Here is a 16653-nt window from a genome sequence, read left to right as displayed (position 1 = left end):
CAATGAAAATCAAATGCAGTATGACCCAGGGCTCTTTGCACAAATTCATTCATACGGCAGGCATAAAGGCCTGGAAAAAACTCCCTGCCAAAGGAGATTTGAGCGCCTCCCTTACTAACATTAGACAAGGGCCTGATGAACCTTTTTCTGACATTGTACATTGATTAATTACCACGTCAGAAAGAATATTCGGTAATGTTGATGCGAGTACAGACTTTGTAAAACAACCAGCATATGAAAATGCTAACGCTCCTTGTCAGGCAGCCATTAGACCGCACAGAAGAAAAGACAGACCTGACAGGGTACATACCTCTGTGTTCAGAGATCGGAGCAGCATGGGTTATTCTCTTCATCTACGCCAAGTCACTGAGGGTCTTATCTCAGACCAACTAGATTCCCTGGCTGAGGTGGTTCTTCAAAATAGATGAGGTTTAAATCTCCTCCTGGCAGAACAGGGGGGGGTCTCTGTCTTGCTTTACAGGAACGCTGCTGCTTTCATGCCAACAAGTCTGGCATTGTTCGTGACAAAATACATCAACTCCAAGAATCTTTCCAATGACGTAGAAAACAACTTGCTGACAATCCCTTATGGTCTGCCTGGAATGGTCTCCCTCCTTTCCTGCTCCCCCTTTTTGGCCTGGCCCATTCATTGTTTTTTTAATTGTTTGCTCACTGGGATCTGTTATATTTAATAGGCTCATGTCATTCATCAAACAACAAATTGACTTGCTTACTATGTGGCCTATCCAGGTCCACTATACTAGACTAGAGATGGAAAATCAACACCCCTATACTGGTCTCGCCTGAGGCACTGAATCGGTTAGCCAAAGACGGGTAAGAGAGTCTGATGAACCCAATAACTGTTCAGTCCTTCCACCTAAGACAGGAGGCTCATCATAGCTATGGGACTCTCCAATGACGGATAAGAATGGACGTATGGTCCCATAAATGATTCTAACCTAAGACAGGCACGATTCCCTCAGGCCTTTTCCTCATCTCTCAAATTAAAACAGAGAAGGGGGATATGTGGGAGGCTGCACACCAGCGAATATCCCCAGTTTCTCAGAGAGCAAACAATTACACAATGCCAAAGGCCATGATTGGCTCACCTTCAAAACCATACTCTGATTGGCCATTTCCCATAGCAAATTGGTGAGCTTGGAATCCCTCAGATTTGCATATCTGGCACCTCATGATTGGTCCACAAAAGCAACCAATCATAACCCACCTTTTACAATCCTTCATTTAACCAATCACTGCCCACCAGCATGTATATAACCACAATCGCCAGATGACCCTGAAGACCCTGAAGAGTTGTAACACCGGGTCATCTCCAGATGACCCTGAAGAACTGTGACACTGCGTAGTCTCTGGACAACCCTGAAGAGTTGTAACACTGTGTTGTCTCCGTGCTGCCCACAATAAACGGACGACCCTGAAGAGTTGTAACACTGTGTTTTCTCCGTGTTGTAACACTACATCATTCGTCCCGTCTCTCACTCCTTCCCTCAGGAAACCTGTTCGACTGTCCCCTGGGTCGGGACAGGGAAAGATGTTGTCCAAATCAATCCAGCTTCAGAGACATTCTATTAGTGACAAATGTCCCTTCTCCAAAAAACAATGGAGTGTTTTGTGTGCAAAAAACAATGAAGTGTTCTGTAGCTTAGAAAAAAAAAGGTAAAGCAAAATTCTGCATTTTTATAAAACTTGGTAAAAAATAGTATTTCAAACTGTACAGTCACCAGAAGCCCACAGTTATCAAAAATGCACACACTGCACTTGGCATCTCCAGCACCTTTAGCTTTCTGTGCCTGGTTGGTTCTGGCATCTCCATTTTCTGCAGGGTTATTCCCACCCTTGCCAGCATCTGCTTTTCCCCCTTTTCCTCTGGGCACCTTCTCTGCCTTCTTTGCAGGGCCCTTTTTAGGCTTGGGCTCTGGCTGTGGAGGAGCAGGTTTCACAGACAACTTTGTAGATCTTCTCTGTGGCTTGTCCTTCGTCTTGTCTTTATCTCCTTGAGCGTCTCCTTCAGCCTTTCTCTTGGGCATGGTGGCGATGACGGCGGGATGTAGGCGCTGGACGCGGGAGATACAGCAGCACGCAGGCTTTGGTCAGTCTGGGGGTTGCTCTCGCCTCTTCTCCCCCCAGATTTCTTTTAATATTTCAATATAGTATTTTGGGGGAGAGGGGATGAAGTAGTTTAAGCTAATCTAGTTCAATTTTTTAAAAATAAGATTTGTTGAGGTGTAATTTATACACAGTGAAATAACTAAATTTAAAAAATCACCCTTGGAAACATACGGTTCTCTGAGTTTTGACAAATGGCTGCACTTGGGGACCACCACATGCTCCAGACAGGGCAGCGTCGTTACAACTCCAAGGTCCCTGCACCCCTTCCCCTGTCCTACTTCCCAGGCATCGCTGATCTGTCTCTCAAATTTTAACTCTTCCAGGATGTCACGTAAATGGAATTGTATACTCGGGATCCTTTTTTAAAAGATGTTTTCGCTATAGGGCATGTGCACTCACTAGAGAGAGACAGAGAGAGGGAAAATGAGAAATCACTCCTCCAGGGGGGGATGGCCACACTGAAATCACTTCTCCTCCATTCTCCTCTTCAAATTTTGGGCACTCACAAGTGCTGGCATGACTTTCAGGCCTCTGGGTCTGTGACTCAAACCACATGGTTAGAGTGGGACCCAGTATGCACACGTTGTGTGTGTCAGTGTGGGTTACTGTAGCTCAACTCTTTCTTTTCACTGCTAAGTAGTATTCCATCTATGAACGTACCAAGATTTGTTTACCCTTCAGCCAAATGGACATTTGGGTTGTTTCTACTTTTTTACTATGAACCAATAATGTTACTGTCTCTGGACCTTTGTGTATAGGTTTTTATGTGAGCATGCATATATATATATATATATATATGTTTTTTTTTTTTTTTTTGGTATGTTTGTTAATTTTTTTTTTCAGAGAGATTATTTTGCTATAGGGTCCATGTACTCATCAGAGAAGACAGAGAGAGACAGAGAGAGACAGAAAGTCAGAAATCACCCTGGGAGACTGGCCATGCTGCAATCCCTGTCTCTTCCATTTTCCTCTTGGGATTTTGAGCTAGAGTGAGTTTTAAGCTGCTGGGTCCCAGACTCAAACCGTGGGCTGTGTATGTGGGAGTCCAGTGATGTAACCATTGCGCCATCTGCTGGTCTCACGTTTTTATTTCTCATAGGAGTGGAATGGCTGGGCCGTGTGTTAAGAGTATGTTTAGCTTTTTAAGAAGCTGCCAGACTGCTTTCCAAGTCGTTGTACCTTACTGCACTGCTGTCAGCCACGTGCGAGAGTTCCAGGTGGTCACGTGCTTGCCGATCCTTGGTGCTGTCAGTGTTCCCCTCGCAGTCTTGAGCATTCTCCTAGGTGTGCAGCGACCTCTTGTAGTTTAATTTACGTTTTCCTAATATTATAACTAATAGCATTGAGCATCTTTTCTCACATTTTATGGTCCTTCGTCTTCATTCCTCTCCCCCCCACCCCCCGTTTTTTGGTAAACTGTCCAAATCTTTTATGCTTTTAAACTTAGATGATTTTCTTATTATTGAGTATTGAGAATTTAATATTATGGTTACCTTTATGTTTTAGTCTGTTATGTTGCCAGTAACAGAAACACCAGAGTCTGGGTGATTTATAAGAATAGACAGTTGGGCTTGCTCTGTGGCCTGTTGGTTAAGGCAGCTCCATTTCACATGCCCAATGACACACTTTGAGTCCTGGACCCAGCGACTTAAGAAACACACCAAGCATGTTTGCATGCATGCCCAAAATCCCGAAGGGAGGAAAGGTGGAGGAGAAGGGATTGTGGCGGGACCATTTCACACGGGGGTGCTTTTTCCTCTCCGTCTCCGTCTCTCTCTGGTGAGTGCATGTGCCGTTTAGCAAATAAATAAATAATTAAGAAAAAAGAATAGAGGTTTATTTTGTTTCAAAGGTGCTCTATCTGGCGAGGGGCTGCCTGTTGGTGGGTTGGCCAGTAGAGGGCATCAATGGCAGCACAGTCTGGGTGTCTGTGTTTCTGTCTCATCCCCTCTCCTAATAAAGCCACCAGGTTTCTGGGGCTGGTAGGTGGCATGGTGGTTAAGGTCACTGGACTCCCACATGACCAACTGCAGTCTGAGTCCTGGACCTGGCGACTTTCTCACTTCTCTCTCTCTCTCTCTGTCCCTCTCTGGTGAAATTTAAATAAATAAGTAAATAAATAAAGTTAAATGAAATGATTATTAAAAAGAAAAGCCCCCAAGTTTCAATCATGGGGCCTCACCCAGGTGAATTTAATCATAGTTACCTCCCAAAGATGCCATCTTTTGCTCTTAACTTTGTCAAAGGCACATGTACTTGCCAGAGAGAGACAGAGAAAGAGAGAAAGTGGGGCTAGCAGGAGGGGTAGAGGTTAAGGCGCTGGACTCCCGCATGGCTGGCCATGGTTCAAGTCTTGAACCTGGTAGCTTGAAAATCATACCAGGCATGTGTGCATGTGTGCCCAAAATCCCAAGAGGAGGATGGAGGAAAAAGAGTTGCAGTGTGGCCATCTACCCCGAGATGACTTTTCACCTTCCCTCAGTTTGTTTCTCTCTGATGAGTGTACGTGCTCTCCAAAAAAAGAAAAGAAAAGCACCACTCGTGGGAATGGCCATGCTATAATCCCTTCTCCTCCATTTCTCCCTCCTTTCAGAATTTTGGGCATGTACACACACGCACACACACGCAAACACACTGGTGTGTTTCTAAAGTTGCCAGGTCCAGAGTTTGAACCACGCAGTTGGCCACATGGGATCTAGCAGCCCTAACTGCCATGGTGTGGCCTGGTGCCATCTCTTAATCCCATTGGATTAAGTTTTACCCTCTCATCATTGTTACAGTGGCTCACCAAATTTTAACACATAATTTTTTGTGTGTGTGTGGATACATTCATACCACAGCAGTTTCCTTTATCAGATATGTTTCTCTCACTCTTTGACATCTCTTTATTTTCTTAATGTCTTTCAAAGGTTGGAACTTGTTTTTAAAAATAATCTGCTTTTTTTTTAAAAAAATGGAAATATAATTACACACCGTAAGTGCGTCCCTTACAGGTATCCAGTTCAGTGGTTTTTAGTATACAAAGTTTGCAGCCGTCAGCGCCATCCAACTCCAGACCATTCCATCGCTCCAGAAAGAAACCCCGTACTCAGCAGCCAGTGCCAAGTCTCCCATCCCCCGGATCCCGGCCACGCTAATCTTTGTGTGTGTCGACTTGCTTATCTCTGGACATTTCATGCTCCTGTCTTCTCTCGCTTAGCATGGTATATTCAAGTCTGATCCATGTCATAGCGTGTATCAGAACCTCATTCCTTTTTATTGCTCAATAATGTCCCATTGCATGGACACACGACACTTTGGTGGTTTTTGTTTGTTTGTTTGTTTTTGTTTTTGTTTTATTTTTTTTTTTGAGAGGTTTTTGCTATAGGACACATGCGCTTGCCCGAAAGAGGGAGAGATACAGACAGAAAGAGAGAAATCACCCCCCAGGGAGGATGGCCATGCTGCAATTCTTTCTCCTCCATTCTTCTCTTGGGATCCTGGGCATGCATGCACACGTGCCTGGCATGCATGCCCAAGGTCAAGCCACCAGGTCTAGGACATGAACCACGGTCGACTACATGGGAGTCCAGCGACATAGCCATTACGCCAACTGCTGGTCCCCACATGACACTTTGTTTATCCATTCATCGGCTGATGGACATTTGGATTGTGTTCACTTTTTGGCCGTTACACATAACGCTACTGTGAACACTTGTGTACAAGTTTTTGTGTGGAGACATGTTTTAATTTCTCTTACGGTATGTACCTGGGAGTGAAGTTCTTGGGCCACATAGTAATTCTGTTTAACTTGCGAAGAACTGCACATACTGGGTACTGCCTGTCATTTTGATGCTAGCTCCCCTAGTGGGTGTGAAATGATATCTCACTGTGCTTTTTTTTTTTTTTAATAATTACTTGCTTAACTTTACTTATGATTATCATTACTATTGTTTGAATTTGCTATATGTGTGCCCACCAAAGAGGGCCAGAGAGAGAGAGAAGGGGAAGTAGAGAAAGCAAGCCACCAGGTCTGAGACTTTAACTGCAGATGGCTATATGGGAGTCCAGCGCCTTAACCACCATGCCACCTGCCAGCTTCTCATTCTACTTTTCATTTGTATTTCCCCAATGACTAGCAACCATGAGCATCTTTTCTTTCTTTCTTTCTTTCTTTCTTTTTGAAGAGGTTTTCACTATAGGGCGTGTGCGCTCGCCAGACAGACAGAGAGAGACATAGAGACAGAAAGCGAGAAATCACCCCCCGGGGGGATGGTCACGCCGCAATCCCTTCTCCTCCATTCTCCTCTCGGGATCTTGGGCACGCACGCACATGCGCCCGGCGTGAGTTTAAGCCACCGGGTCCGGGATGCAAACCGCGGTCGACTACGTGGGAGTCCAGTGACATAGCCATTACACTAACTGCGGGTTCCCAGCATCTTTTCTTAATCACCATACTACCTGCTGGTCTCAAGTTAGTTGTCTTTTGGTGGTTAAGTTTAAGAGTTCAAAGAGAGAGCAGAAGCTTTACATTTTGAGAAAAAAGAGAGCTATTTTTACTTCATGGTTTGAAGTTTTTGTGCTGTATAAGCAATATTTGCCTAACCTAAGATTGCTACGTTCTTTCCCCTGTTTTCTTCTAGAAGTTGTGCAGTTGTTGGTGTTATGCTTAGGTCCATGATCCATTTTGGTTGAATTTTGGATATGATTCAGTGTACAGGTCTCTTTTTCTTTTTTTTTTTTTTTTGGAGAGATTTTCACTGTAGGGCGCATGTGCTCGCCAGACAGACAGAGAGAGACATAGAGACAGAAAGCGAGAAATCACCCCCCAGGGGGGATGGTCACGCCGCAATCCCTTCTCCTCCATTCTCCTCTCGGGATCTTGGGCACGCACGCACACGCGCCCGGCATGAGTTTTAAGCCACCGGGTCCGGGACACGAACCGTGGTCGACTACGTGGGAGTCCAGTGACATAGCCAGTACGCTAACTGCTGGTTCCCAGTGTACAGGTCTCTTGAGTGTGTGTGCATGTGTGTGTGCACCGTGTATAATACAACTGTTCCAGCACTATTTGTTGAAAAACTCTTCATTCACTCTTATATGATTATTGTTATTGTTATTATTATGGAGAGCGTGTGTGCAAACTCATGAGAGAGAGAAAAGGAAGACACGCCGCGCTGCAATCCCCCTCCTCAGCCCCGCAGCTCCTCAGGACCTAGGAGCCCCCATGTGCTCCAGCGTGTTTACAAGCTGACCTGGGAACCCAAAGCCCTGGTTATGGCTTCCCTGGCGGGGCACATGCGTGGCTCCTGCATCACAGCTGCTGGGCATCTGCTTACCGTTGGCCCCTTTGTCAACAACCAATTGACCATTTATGCATGAGTCTCTTTTATAAACTTTATTTTGTTTTACTGAGCAGTAAGTCTATTCTTTTTTTTTAATAATTATTTTATTTAACTTTATTATTATTATTATTTTCCAGTTTGATCAGAGAAAGAGAGAGAGAGGGAAAGTGAGAAAGCAAGCCACCAGGTCCAGGACTTAAACCATGGTTGGCCATGTGAGGTTCTAGAGCCTTTAACTACCCGGCCACCTCCCGGCCCCAGCAAGTCCATTCTTACATCAACACCACGCTGCGGTAGTATTATAGCTCTTATAGCAAATCTTCACATTTAGTAGTTATTCTTCACGTTTTGTTCTTTCCCAATGTTGTTTTTGGTATTCTAGGTCCTTTGGTTTTCTAAAGAAATTGTAGAAACAGTTTGTATTTCTATTTTTAAAAAGCTTGCTGTGGGGGTGGGGGTGGCAGGTGGTATGGTGATTAAAGGCACTGGACACCCACATGACTGATTGCAGTTTGAATCCTGGACCTGATGGCTTGCTTTCTCCTTTTCCCTCTCTGTCGCTCTGTCTCTCTCTAATCAAACTGGAAAATAATAATAATAAAGTTAAATAATATAATTATTTTTAAAAAAGTTTGCTAGAGGGATCAGCAGATGGCATAATGGTGACAACACTGAACTCCCACGTGGTTGACTGCAGTTCCAGTCCTGGACCCGGTGGCTTCAAACTTACACTGGGTGCATGTGCATGCCCAAAATCCTGAGAGGAGAAGGAAGGAGAAGAGATTGCGCTGCAGCCATCCCATGTGGGGATGATTTCTTGCGTTCTGTCTCTATGTCTCTCTCCAGCAAGTGCATATGCCCTGTAGCCAAAAAACTCTCAAAAAAAAAACACTTGCTAGACTTTTATTATTATTATTATTTCAATTGCATTGAATGTATAAAACAATTTGGGGGAACTGAAATTTTGACAAGATTGAGTTTTCTGAATTGTCAACAGTAAGCAGATGCCCCGCGGTTGTGACGCAGGAGCCATGCACATGCCCCACCAGGCTGGAAACCATAACCAGGGGTTTGAATCCCCAAGTCAGCTTGAAAACACGCTGGAGCATATGGGGGCTCCCAGGTCCTGGGGAGCTGCAGGGCTGAGGAGGGGGATTGCAGCGTGGCGACATATCCACGAACAGATAGTTTTCAGGAAGACTCGCTGCTCTGCCCTGTTGCTCTGTTTCTCTCAGGACTGGTGCTTGATCTGTCACAGAGCTAACTCCTCTCCTCTTGCCATGTGTGCCTCAGGATGGGGGCTGTGACTTAGTTCTGGCTAGCGAGACTGGAGGAAGCATTGGTCCTGGGAGTTCCGGGAAAGGTGTCCCCATCTTAGGTCACAGGAGGAGGGGCCCCTTTCTCTCTCTGGGTGTGGTAATGTCCAGAATGATGCCAGGAACTGCTGCAGTCATCTTGTGAGGGGAGCCGAACAGCCAGCATGCAGAGGATGAGGCTGGAAAGGCTGGAAAGGCCCTGGACCTCGAGGACCACACTGAGAGACCGAAGTAGCCAACCTTGTAGCATACCGGGTGCTTTCTGGTCAAGTGAGAAAAGAATTTCCGTGACTGCTCAGGCCAATTTCAATTTGGGGTTTTCTGTTATTTTCAGTGGAAATCATCTTATCTAATGCATTCATTCCTTTCCGACTGCTGAAACACATCCCTGAAAACACGAGGTACAGATGTGTCCATTTGTGAAAGTACAGACCACGGGCTCTTCCACAGGAGGCCTCCACGCCACTGCTGCCGCCATGTCTCTAGGATCCCTGAGAAGTGGCAGCACACATTTTTTCTGGAGAGTTTTTTGCTACAGGGCGCGTGCGTTCGCCAGAGAGACAGAGAGAGACAAAGAGACAGAAAGCGAGAAATCACCCCCCAGGGGGGATGGCCATGCCACAATCCCTTCTCCTCCTTTCTCCTCTCGGGATCATGAGCACACACACGGACACACACCTGGAGTGAGTATAAGCCACCGGGTCTGGGACTCGAACCATGGTCGACTACATGGGTCCTATGTGCCAGCACACTTTACGAGTACTCCACACCGACGTTGTTGGACGGTGGAGGTAGCCTTTGCCATCATGGTCCTTGAGCGTGTGGGGTAAAGTCATGCTCCCATGGTGTGGAGTAGAGCAGAGATCGACCTCACCACAAGGGCAGGAGAGGTCACCCGGGACGAGGTGGGATGTGTGATCACTATGACGCGGAATCCACGCCAGCACAAGATCCCAGACGGGCTCCTGAACAGACAGGAAGATGTAAAGGGCGGGAATACCGCAGGTCCTGGCTGACAGTCTGGACAACAAGTTGCGTGAAGACTGGAGAGACTGAAGATTTGGGCCCATAGAAGGCTGCGGCACTTCTGGGGCCTTCGGGTCTGAGGCTGGCACACTGAGACTACTGTCCATTGTGACTGTACCGTGGGTCTGTCCAAGAAGAAATAAGTCTGTAGGCCTGTCTGTTAATGAATAGTTTATATTTATATGGATAAATGTACAAGCAGTACAAATCTGGTTAGTCTAGAACTAATCACGTCCCCTTCAGCACCCCACAGCTAACCCAATACCCTTGCTGGAGAATAATTACCATTATTGATTTGCTCTTCATCTCTCAAGATCTTTCTCTAGGCATGAGTGAGCCTTGACTTACATATGTACATACATACATACATTTTATTTTGTTATTTTTATTGCCAGAGGCCACGTGTGCTCATAAGAGAGAGAAAGAAAGAGAAACCACCTCCCAACGGGCATGGTCATGCTGCAATCTCCCTTCATCCATTTCTCCATCCTGTCCGGACTCTGTTCACACAAATGCACTCTCCCTGTTTTTCAAGCCGCTGGGGCCAGGAATTGAATCGTAGTTGGCCATGTGTGATCTGGCTCTCTATGCACAAAGCTTAATTGCTTTGCTATAGGGCTGGGCATTCGTATCCATACATATATTCTCTTTTTTTTGGAGAGGTTTTTGCTATAGGGCGCGTGCGCTTGCCAGACAGAGAGACATAGAGACAGAAAGCGAGAAATCACCCCCAAGGGGGATGGTCATGCCGCAGTCCCTTCTCCTCCATTCTCCTCTCGGGATCTTGGGCACGCACGCACACGCGCCCGGTGTGAGTTTTAAGCCACCGGGTCCGGGACACGAACCGCAGTCGACTACGTGGGAGTCCAGCGACATAGCCATTACGCTAACTGCTGGTTCCCACCACTTTTTATATGTTTAATCTTTGCCATTCTGTCAGGGGTTAGGTGGTATCTCATCGTGGTTTTAATCTGCATCTCCTGTATGATGAGGTATGTTGAGCATTTCCTCATATGCTTTTTGTCTGTTCGTATGTCATCCTTAGAGAGACTTTTGTTCAGCTCATTTTCCCATCTTTTAATAGGGTTAATCATTTTTATTTATTTATTTTTTTGTCTGTAAGGTGCTTGAGTTCCCTGTGTATTCTGGTTATCAGTCCCTTGTTTGACGCATATTTTACAAAAATATACTCCCATTTTGAGGGCTGTTGATTCATACTTGTTACTGTGTCCTTTGCTGTGCAGAAACTTCTTAGTCTGATATAATCCCACTTGTCTATTTTAGGGATTATTGCCTGTTTTTTGGAAGTCTTATTTAAGAATCTTTGCCTACTCCAATGTCTCCTAGAGTTTCCCCAGCATTTTACATCAGTAGTATTATAGTTTGAGGTCTTAGGTTCAGATCTTTGATCCATTTTGAGTTGACTTTTGTTAATGGTGAAAGATAGGGGTTCAGTTTCATCTTTCTGCAGGTGGACACCCAGTTTTTCCAGCACCATTTATTAAAGAGGTTTTCCTTTTCCCAATGGATTGACCTGTATCCTTTGTCAAAGATCAGTTGGCAGTAAGCTTTGGAGATTGTTTCTGGGGTCTCTATTCTATTCCATTGGTCCACATGTCTATTTTTGTGCCAATACCATGCTGTTTTGATGATCACAGCTTTATAGTATATCTTGGGATCAGGGAGTGATATGCCTCTCACTTATGCCTCTTCTTGTGCAGGATTGCTTTGGCAATATGAGGTCTTTTATGATTCCAAACACATTCTATAATTGTCTTTTCTGGATCTGTGAAGAATATCTCTGGCATTTTGATTGGAATTGCATTAAATATGTAGATTTGTTTGGGCAGAATTGCCATTTTGATTATGTTAATTCTTCCAATCCAGGAATATGAAATGTCCTTCTACTTTTTTATGTCGCTTTCAATATCTTTTTTAAGATTTTCATAGTTTTCTTTATAAAGGCCTTTGACTTCCTTAGTTAGGTTTTTGCCTAGGTATCTTATACATTTTCTGGCTACGGTGAAAGGGATTCCTTTCTTCAGCTCTAGTTCGTTCAACTTGTTGTTCATATGTAGAAATGCTATAGATTTCTGGATGTTGATTTTGTATCCTGCCACTTTACTGTATTCACTTATTATGTCGAGAAGTTTTTTCATGGAGACCTTTGGATCTTCTAAGTATACTATCATGTCATCTGTGAATAAAGATATTTTCAACTCTTCTTTGCCTATTTGAATGCTTTATATATTGTTCTCCTTTCTGATTGCATTAGCTAAGACTTCCAGCACTATATTAAAAAGCAGTACAGAAAGTGAGCAGCCTTGCCTAGTACCAGTTTTTAGTGGAAAAGTTTTCAGCTTTCCCCCATTCAGTATAACGTTAGCTGTAGGTTTTTCATAGATGGCTTTTATTGTGTTGAGAAATGATCCATCTATACCAATCTTCCTGAGGGTCTTAATCATGAAAGGATGTTGAATTTTATCAAATGTTTTCTCTGCATCAATTGAAATGATCATATGGTTTTAAATCTTTCTTTCTGTTAATATGGTGTATTACATTTGTGGTCTTGCATATGTTGAACCACCCTTGCATCTCTGGGATAAAGCCTACCTGGTCATGATGAATAATCTTTGTTATATGTTGTTGTATACGATTTGTGAGTATCTTGTTGAGAATTTTTGCATCTATAATATTGGTCTGTAGTTTTCCTTTTTTGCCATGTCATTATCTGTTTTGGGAATGAGGATGATGGAGGCTTCATAAAATAAATTTGGAAAGTTTCCTTCCTTTTGAATCTTTAAAAATAATTTGAGTAGAATAGGGATTAATTCTTCCTTAAAGGTTTTTAGAATTCAGAAGTGAAGCCATCTGAACCTGGGCTTTTCTTTGTCGGGAGGTTATTTATCACTGATTCAATTTCCTGGCTCGTTATCGGTCATTCAGGGTTTCTATGTCCTCCTGATTCAATCTTGGTAGATTATATGCATCCAGGAGTTTGTTCATCTCCTCCAAGTTCTCTTGTTTGTTGGCATATAGTCACTTATAGTATCCTCTAAGGATATTTTGTATTTCTGTTATGTCTGTTGTAATGTTGCCTGTTTCATCACATATTTGATTTATCTGGTTTCTTTTTTCTTCTCCATCAGTCTAGCCAATGGTGTGTCTATCTTGTTAATCTTTCAAAGAACCAGCTTTTGCTTTCATTTATTTTCTGTATTGTTCATATATTTTCTATTTCATTTATTTCTGCTCAAACCTTTATTATTTCTTTTCACCTGGGATTTTGTTGTTGTTGTTGTTTTTCCAATTCCCTGAGGCATGATGTTAGGTTATCTATTTGCCATCTTTCTGTCTTTTTCTTATGTGCACTAATTGCTATAAATTTCCCTCTTATGACTGCTTTTGCAGTGTCCCATAGATTATGGACACTTGAATACTCATTATCATTTGTTTCCATAAATTTTTTTATTTCAGCCTTAATTTCTTCAGTAGTGAAGAAGTCATTGAGAAGTAGGTTGTTCAGTTTCCATGTGTTTGTGTATTTTCGGGGTTGTTTCTTGAAATTAATCTAGAGTTTAATGCCATCATGGTCAGAGAGGATGCTGGATATAGTTTCTATGCCTTTGAATGTGTAAAGGCTTGATTTGGGTCCTAAGGTATGATCAATCTTTGAAAAGGTTCCATGCCAGGGTTAGAAAAATGTATATTTTGTGGTCTTAGGGTGGAAAGTTCTATAGATATCTATCAAGCCCATTCAATTTATAATATCATTTAGGTCCTGTATCTCTTTATTTATTTTTTGCCTAGAAGATCTGTCTAAAGGAGATAATGGGGTGTTGAGATCCCCAACAATTGTATTGTTTCTCCCTATCTCTCCTTTTAGCTTCAATAGTCTTTCCTTCACATATTTAGGAGCTCCTGAGTTGGGTGCATAGATATTTATAAGCATTATGTCTTCTTGCTGGATTATCTCATTTACAATGATGTAATGCTCTTCTTCGTCTCTTCTTACAGTCTTTAACTTGAAGCCTATTTTGTCTGAAATCAATATCTCAACTCCAGTTCTTTTTGATTTCCATTTGCATGGAATATCTTTTTCCAGCCCTTCACTTTTAGTCTTTGTATGCCTTTATCCATAAGGTGAGTTTCTTGTAGGCAAGAGATAGAGGATTTCTGTTTTCTTATCCATTCAGCCAGTCTGTGTCTCTTAACTGGAGAATTTAATCCATTGACATTCAGTGTTAGTATTGATATTTCCAGACCTGTTTTTATCATTAAGTGAACCATTTTCTTGGTTGCTCTTTGCTGTCTTATAACTGTCCATCTGATTTTTTTGTTTTCCTGGTATAGCACTCCCTTCAGAATCTCCTGAAGAGCTGGTCTAGAGTTGATAAATTCCTTCAGATTTTGTTTATTTGAGAATGTTTTTATCTTTTTTCCCATATGAAAGACAATATTGCTGGGTATAGTATTCTTGGTTGGAATTGTTTTTTGTTTTTTGGTTTTTTTTTTTGGAGAGATTTTCGCTATAGGGCGCATGCACTCGCCAGACAGACAGAGACATTAGAGACAGAAAGCGAGAAATCACCCCCCAGGGGGGATGGTCACGCCGCAATCCCTTCTCCTTCATTCTCCTCTTGGGATCTTGGGCACGCATGCACACGCACCCGGCGTGAGTTTTAAGCCACCGGGTCCGGGACGCGAACCGCGGTCGACTACGTGGGAGTCTAGCGACATAGCCATTACGCTAACTGCTGGTTCCCATGTTGGAACTGTTTTTCATTCAACACTTTGACTATATTTCCACATTCTTTCCTTGCCTGCATTGTTTTTGCCGAGAGGTTCAATGTTAGCCTGATGGGATGACCTTTGTAAGTAACTTGACACTTCCCTCTTGCCAACTTTAGTATATTGTCTTTGTGTCTGTTGTTTTTGCCAGTCTGGCTTTGATGTGCCTTGGAGAGGATCTTCTTGGGTTGATTCTACTTGGAGTCTTGTGTATTTCTTGAGTCTGGATATTTGAATGCCTTTCTAGGTTTGGAAAGTTTTCTTCCAGTATTTCATGGAATAAATTATCAATACATTTATTATTTTCTTCTTCTTCTGGGATACCAAATATCTGGATGTTGGGGCACTTGATGGTATCCAGTATTCCTTGTATATTATCCTCATTTTTCTGGGTTGTTTTCTCAATCTTCTTGATACTTCTTTCTAGGTCAGATGTTTTGTCTTCTACATTTGAGATTAGATCTTCTGCCTGACCTAATCTATTTTTTTTTTTGATAGGTTTTTGCTATAGGATAGGGCACATGCGCTCACCAGAAAGAGAGGCAGAAAGCAAGAAATAACCCCCCAGCTAGGATGGCCACACTGCAATCCCTTCTCCTCAATCCTCCTCTTGGGATCTTGGGCACGCACACACATGCGCCCAGTTTAAGTTTAAGCCACCAGGTCCGGGACTCAAACCATGGTTGACTACATGGGTGTCCAGCAACATAGTCATTACACCAACTGCTGGTCCCTAATTTTAATACTTTCAAAGGAGGTTTTGATTTCCTTTATCACATTTTTCAACCCTAGAAGTTCCATTTGGTTCTTTTTTAAGGTTTCTATTTCTTCTTTCGAATCATGAAAGGACTTCCTCATATCCTAGAGCTCATTATCTCTTTTTTTTCCATCTCAGCTAGTTTGGTCACTACAAATATTCTGAATTGTTTATCTGACATATCCATAACGTTCATTGTATTGACTGTAGTTGATGTGGGTTTGACTATTTCCCTCGGGGGAGAGGCATTCTGTTGGTTGCCCATATTTCTTGAGCCTCTGCGATTGTTTCTAGTCATCTAGTGATCTATATGGTTCTTCTTAGCTTATTCAAGGTATCTCTGAGTGTTAAAATGTGTGCAGGATTAGAAAATTGGCAATCTCTCTTCTGGTATGCCTACCTGTTGCTCTCCAGTACCATGCACTGTTGTCATTGGTCCTGGGTGACCTAAAGTCCTACTTGTTTCTAAGGAGTGGTGAGCCTCCAATTGACCTAATAAGCTTAACCTCAGGAGCAAATAAATAGCCACGCTATTCAATACGCTGAAATTCTGAGAGTCCAAAGTCAAGTTGGGAATGAGCAGAGGATGAGCGAAGGGTCCTGGACTTTAGGGCCTGCAGCCACAGGGGTGGGGTGGGGTGCAAGTTCGTCTTAAAGTCCAAGAAACAAACAAGGAAGTTCTTTAATAACCAAATTTCTTTTTATCTCTTTCTCTCTTCTATTTATTTATATAATTATTTGCCTTCTGAAGTGTCTGCTTCATCCTAACACTAGTTCTTTTTGTGATGGCAAGATGGCTGCTAACAGCTTTCAGGACCTCCTGATCCTAACCAGAAGAACCACTAAGCAGGGTCCTGGCTTCCCTCTGATTGTACTGTCTTGGTCACATGCCTTTCCTGGATGGGTAACACAAGACACTGATTGGTTTAGGTCTGGGTTAGGTGCTGGGTTCTAAAATAAATACTGTGTCAAGAGCAGGATGTGATTGTAGATTAATCTAGCCAAGTCAGGACCTGGGCTGGAACTGTGGTTGGAGCAAATGCCATTAAACTTCCTGGGTGTCCCCAGTGGTGTGAGGAGAGGTTTACTTTTTTTCATCACAGAAAAAAGATGGGAAGGATGTAGACTCAACTGCCAACAGTGCTCATCTTCAAGTAGTGGCATTAAGCCTAATTTCTTTTTAAGGCGTATCTCTTTAACATTTTTGACAACAAACATCTATTTCAATACCTTCAAAGAGAAATGAAGGCTATAAAAATGAAGGAAAGCTGGTATATAACATTTGTGATGGAGTTTGCAACTAGAAGGG

General features: G+C 43.0%; 1 pseudogene; it reads right to left on the bottom strand.

Annotated features, from left to right (window-relative positions):
- Positions 1 to 2048, bottom strand: part of LOC106733262 (non-histone chromosomal protein HMG-17 pseudogene) — an 18142-nt pseudogene extending 16094 nt beyond the window's left edge.
- Between the last annotated feature and the right edge of the window lie 14605 nt (positions 2049 to 16653).

The sequence above is a fragment of the Tupaia chinensis genome, unplaced genomic scaffold (assembly GCF_000334495.1).
Source record: "Tupaia chinensis unplaced genomic scaffold, TupChi_1.0 Scaffold000066_1, whole genome shotgun sequence".
NCBI classification, from domain to species: Eukaryota; Metazoa; Chordata; class Mammalia; order Scandentia; family Tupaiidae; genus Tupaia; species Tupaia belangeri.
This window is presented reverse-complemented; position numbering and strand designations above follow the sequence as displayed.